This window comes from Schistocerca serialis, chromosome 7 (assembly GCF_023864345.2).
Source record: "Schistocerca serialis cubense isolate TAMUIC-IGC-003099 chromosome 7, iqSchSeri2.2, whole genome shotgun sequence".
In the NCBI taxonomy this organism is placed as follows: Eukaryota; Metazoa; Arthropoda; class Insecta; order Orthoptera; family Acrididae; genus Schistocerca; species Schistocerca serialis.
The window spans coordinates 423376861-423383171 of NC_064644.1; positions in this window are offsets into that span (position 1 = coordinate 423376861).

Below are 6311 nucleotides of genomic sequence, written 5' to 3' on the forward strand. Positions count from 1 at the left end.
TTTCACTTCCCGACATTATTGTAAGATATTAACTATTTACACACGCAGACTTGTAATCAACAATCCTGTAAAAGCACACTTCCTATGTACAACACTCCACTTCCAACTTGAAACAAACTCACCGGACACTAATATTGTAATTTGTAGTTCTCGATGATTAGTGTGCTGCTATGGGCTGCAGATGTAACAGCCGTCGATGCAGCCGCTGAGATGCTGCGACCCCGCTTCCGCAACCGGCAGGACGCTGAGTCGAACACCGGAAACGTCGCTAGCTGCAACCACGCCCGGCACCGCCGTAGACAGGCGAAGCCCTCAGCAACACCTCTAATACCAGCCGGAGGAACGCCCCGCAGCTGACGTACTGGGCCTATTAGTTTAGGGAGAAAAAGGGTTGTTGAGGTTTGCAGCGTTCAGCTGCTGCCCAACAGATGCGCCTTCTCGTGGAACAACTGCGTGACCGTACTGCTTGGCTGCGGCTCCGTCAGATGCCCACACCCACGAAGTCGCCGCTGGCTGGTGAAGGCTCCACGAAAACTCGCGTTGACTTCCGAAGGACTCTTGATGCTTTGTTTCGTACCTGTGTGCCTTAGTTGCACACAAGTCCTGTTTCTAAGGTCGCCACGGTGCGGTGTAACGACGTATTAGGTTTTCGTTTGATATATGACCATGTGCAGACTTCGTCACCTACGTCAGTTACAACCCACTTCAAAATGATTCATATTCTTTTTAAATTGTCATAGAATGGTTCTTGAACAAAACTGTAAAACATCAGTTAAGTCGTGTGCAAAGAATTACATCACTTGGGCCAATTGGTTTTCGTAACTTTTTCGAATTTAAATTTCGTTTGTTTCTCCTCAGAAAATTATATCGACACACGTTATCTTGATCTAATCGATATCAGAATCACACATTAAATAAACTTTTTAGATTCAAAGTTTTGGCCAACGCTGTCTGAATCAATAATCTTGTCAAATATATTATTAATCCGTTCACATAACTCTTCATAAATAAATCTTCAAGACACGTGTTTCAACTTTAGTAGCATACACTATTTTATTAGCTTACTACACATACAGATGTGAACTTGAGCGTTGACAGACAGTGACTAACATTTCAATAAGATTAAGATCTACATGATGTCATTGTTGTACAAAAAGAGTATAAAACTTCATTTTTAATTTTTAGAAGCACGACGCAACAACTCGGTTCCAGGATCTTCTGTTGCTCCTTGGCTGTCGACCCGCGACGTATAGCGGCCAGCAATTTCCTCTCTGATCGCGGCAACGAAGATGCTGTCCCCGTTCGTTGCGCCGACCTCTCCGTACATGAAACACATAAAAAAATACAAACTTTTAGATAATTCACATTTATTACAAATAATAAGAAAACACATAAACAAAAACTAAATTAAACTTATAGTCACCTGCAAACTGGGCTGACTTTGGTGGATGGGTGACGCTTAATTTCGTCCCACTACACCAGCAGTTGCTGACGAGAGGCAGGGAGGCATGAGGAGTGGATTGTTTGGATCCGATTCTCAGAGACTGTAGATGCAGCAGCTCGAGACAGCGGTTATGGGTGCATGAGGTGTGTCTGAGTGATTGTGAATATGTGTGTGTTCTCATTTTCTGAGAAAGGCTATGGCCGAAAATTTAGTTGTAGGAGTGTGATTGTCTTTTCTACATGTTTGTCTACGGCTCAGCGATCATCTTTACAGTGAGTTGCTATCTATCTTCATTGGTATCGATTCCCAGGGTATTTGCACAAGTTATTTGTTGCCTGGGTTGATCACAGTGGTCTCATTTCTTCAACATGGTGTCTGTGACACACGAACAGCTGGCCACACAAGTGGTTTTCCGCAATGGGTCAAAACTGCAGGTCATTTCTATGGGTATCTCTAACAGATTTGGCCTATATGAAGTCCTTCTTTTCCCACTAATGTGCAGGCCTTGCCCATTGGTTCTAGTCTTACTGATCTGCCCACAGGCAGGATTTGTTTGTCTGTGGCATAATGCAGTGGATTTTCATGGTTTATCCATGGACCCAGGATAGGTGTGCTCTGTTGTGTCTAGACAAGACAGCCTAGACACAATGAGAGGAAGCCGAAAGACATGCGCTAAGTTAAAGCAGGATGGCGTGAGGTCTGAAACAGGATATGTAATGAATGCTATAAAGAAAAGTACGTAGCTTCTGGACTACTTAACTTTAATCCATCCTTTTGGTACATCTGGAGATTGTGGCGATACAAGTGAGACTCTTTAGATACATGCAATGTTACTAATGGCGCCTTGCTAGGTCGTAGCCATTGACTTAGCTGAAGGCTATTCTAACTATTGGCTCGGCTAATGAGCAATGCTTCGTCCATGTAGTCACTAGCAAAGTCGTCCGTACAACTGGGGCGAGTGCTATTCAGTCTCTCGAGACCTGCCTTGTGGTGGCGCTCGGTCTGCGATCCCTGACAGTGGCGACACGCGGGTCCGACATGTACTAATGGACCGCGGCCGATTTAAAGCTACCCCTAGCAAGTGTGGTGTCTGGCGGTGACACCACATGCTCCTCAGCAGGCCAGAGGCTGTGGGTGATGGATTTCAGGAAATGTGACTGCCTCACCACAAATACATTGTACAGTCTTGTAATGGGTATTTTTCCAGTATTGGGTATTTTTGTTACCAAATGTGTTCTGTTTTATTGAAATAAAATAACATCATTGGTCTTAATGAAACACACATACCATTTGGCTTGCTTTCTCCATCTAAAAACAGTTCATTACAAAAGATGTTGATTTTAGTACTCACAATTTTTGCTAACATGGGGGGGAACTTATCTGGAAATCAGACAAATGTCAAGGAATTTCTCTTGGGGGAACATGTGGCAACCTTGATAATGTTGCCTGTAGGTAACTATTAGTAATAACTGTAAAATAGTATTGTTCTGGTTTACACTGTAATACTAACCGCTCATTGAGCAACCAAAAGAATATTGACTTTATGTGATTTCTCAGGTTTTTATGTGTGTGAAGAAGATTAATTCCTAGGTGCAGAACCAGATTGATTAAGCTCCTTTTCTTTACAGTAATTTTATGACTGACTTTATCATTTCCATCACATACTGCAAGCAGTTGTTTGTTGCCTAGAAGCCAAGTATTGTTGTTAACATGTTTGTGTCATGTGTAATGTACATTCCTTCATATTACACTACTGGCTATTAAAATTGCTTCACCACAAAGATGACATGTTACAGACGCGAAATTTAGCCGACAGGAAGAAGATGCTGTTATATTCACACAAGGTTGACGCCAGTGGCGACACCTACAATGTGCTGACATGAGGAGAGTTCCCAACCGATTTCTCATACACAAACAGCAGTTGACCGGTGTTGCCTGGTGAAACATTGTTGTGATGCCTCGTGTAAGGAGGAGAAATGCGTACCATCTCGTTTCTGACTTTGATAAAGGTTGGATTGTAGCCTATCGCAATTGCGGTTTATCGTATCGCGACATTGCTGCTTGCGTTGGTCGAGATCCAATGACTGTTAGCAGAATATGGAATCGCTGGGTTCAGGAGGGTAATATGAAGCTCCGTGCTGGATCCCAATGGCCTCGTATCACTAGCAGTCGAGCTGACAGGCATCTTATCCGCATGGCTGTAACGGATTGTGCAGCCACGTCTCAACCCCTGAGTCAACAGATGGGGACGTTTGCAAGACGAAAACCATCTGCACAAACAGTTTGATGACATTTTCAGCAGCATGGACTATCAGCTCGGAGACCATGGCTGCGATTACCCTTGACGCTGCATCACAGACAGGAGTGGCTGCAATGGTGTACTCAACGATGAACCTGGGTGCACAAATGGCAAAACGTCATTTTTTTGGATGAATCAAGGTTCTGTTTAGAGCATCATGATGGTCACATCCGTGTTTGGCGACATCGCGGTGAACGCACATTGGAAGCACGTATTCGTCATCACCATACCTGCGAATCACCGGTGTGATGGTATGGGGTGCCATTGGTTACATGTCTCGGTCACCTCTTGTTCGCATTGACGGCACTTTGAACAGTGGATGTTACAATTCAGATGTGTTATGACCCGTGGCTGTACCCTTCATTCGATCCCTGCGAAACCCTACATTTCAGCAGGATAATGCACGACCGCATGTTGCAGGTCCTGTACGGGCCTTACTGGATACAGAAAATGTTCAACTGCTGCCCTGGCCAGCACATTCTCCATATCTCTCACCAATTGAAAACGTCTGGTCAATGGTGGCCGAGCGACTGGCTCATCACAATACGCCAGTCACTTCTCTTGATGAACTGTGGCATCGTGTTGAAGCTGCAGGGGCAGCTGACCTGTAAACGCCATCCAAGCTCTGTTTGACTCAATGCCCAGGTGTATCAAGGCTGTTATTACGGCCAGAGGTGGTTGTTATGGGTACTGATTTCTCAGGATCTATGCACCCAAATTGCATGAAAATGTAATCACATGTCAGTTCTAGTATAATATATTTGTCCAATCTGCATTTCGTCTCAGTGTAGTAATTTTAATGGCCAGTAGTGTATTTAGTTCCATTGGAAGAATAGGCTGACAATATCGTAATTGAGTGCTGGGTCCCATTCTTTGCTCAAATTGAAATTTCCGTTTGTGCAGTAAGTCTTCCAACATCAGTATAGTAGCGTAGACTCCACATTTCTGGAAGAGAACTAATTAAAGAGTCCATTTTCAAAATTAGAAATCTAGTTAGATGGAAGGAGGTTTCAATTTATTAACATTCTGTAAAAAACTGAGATCTTTTTGACAACCCATCAGGTTCCCTTGTATTATGATATTTCATCTGTCAAACCAAAAACTTATAGCACAGGACTACACCAAAATTCTTATTAACACTTTGAGGTCCAGACACTTAGGAAAATTTCGAACCAGAGAACCAGCTATTTATGCCATTCCTCAAATTATTACTGGCACATCTGTGGTTGATGTATCTTAAATGGCAATACATGATTTTAAAAAAAGACCAAGCTTCAAGGTTTATTTTTGACCTTTATTGCAGTTCTCTGGCACATTACACGCTGTACAATGATGGTTACAGAAAGTATAATTTTCACTCAAAAAAGAAAAGTGTCAGTGTGGATTTCAGAACATTCACACATAATTGGATTTTGTGTGGTACAGTCTGAAGCATTCTGGAATGCAGAGGGGTGTGTTACAGTCATGGCAATACCATCTTGTTTCCTTCCTGCTTGCTTTGCCAGTTGATTGTTCTGTCTGCTCCAAACAAACCTTGCATAGCCTTGTTGGTTGTTGCTTCTTCTCAGTTGCAGGAATTTTCTCAGGGAAGTATCATTCTGCAAACCTATTGCTGATGGTTGCACTAGGAACAGTTTCTTGAGCCAAAGTTGAGCCTGTCTGGAAGAATCGTTCACCAATGTGGCACAAAAAATTGAAAATTGACAGGTTTTATTCTCATTAGGGTTTCTAGTCTCGTGATACAGAACAAAAGCATTTGTTGAAGCCATTATGAGCAAGTGAAGAAAATAGTTTTTTCCGCCATTTCATTTGTTTCCTCCTGAAAGGATAATAGGAGATCATCTGATCACTTCTATCAACCCCTGTTTTGTTCATATTATAATCAAGAATAACATCAGGTTTTGACTTGATCTTGACACCATCTTTCGTTGTCCTTCGACTTCAAACCAAGCAGGTCTTTTCTTCTCATTGACATTGACTGATTCCTTCTGAGTTTCTTCAAAACAACATTTTCTTTTGGCAGTTCCTTTCAATTTGCCATACATGTACCTATAGCTTTTGTTTTATTTTGCCATAGAAAATCAAAAACTGATGGTGAACTGTAAAATCTGTCCATATAAACAGTATGACCTTTACTCAAATAATCAGCAAGCAACCTCTGAAAGAGTGGTAATATGGAATTGTCTTTCGATCCTATACCAGTATATACTTCGAATCCCAGAATGTAACCAGTCTTTGAATCGCAAACAATAAACATTTTCATTCCATACTTCTCTGTTTTACTTTTTATGTAGACACGAAAGAACACTCGCCCATGAAATCTACATATGCCTTCATCAGTAGTGAGGTTTTCATAGGGATAAAATGATTTCTTACATTCTCATAATAGATGATAGAGAAAAGTTATGATTTTATGCATGGCATCATGCTGTGGTTGACCTCTAGGAATGTAGGTATAATTGTCATTCAAATATAAATTTGAAAGTATGGCCTTGAGCCTATTTCTGCTCATTATAGATCCTGGGAAAGGGGTTGAAATAAAACTATTGACATACTAGTAGTCTGCCA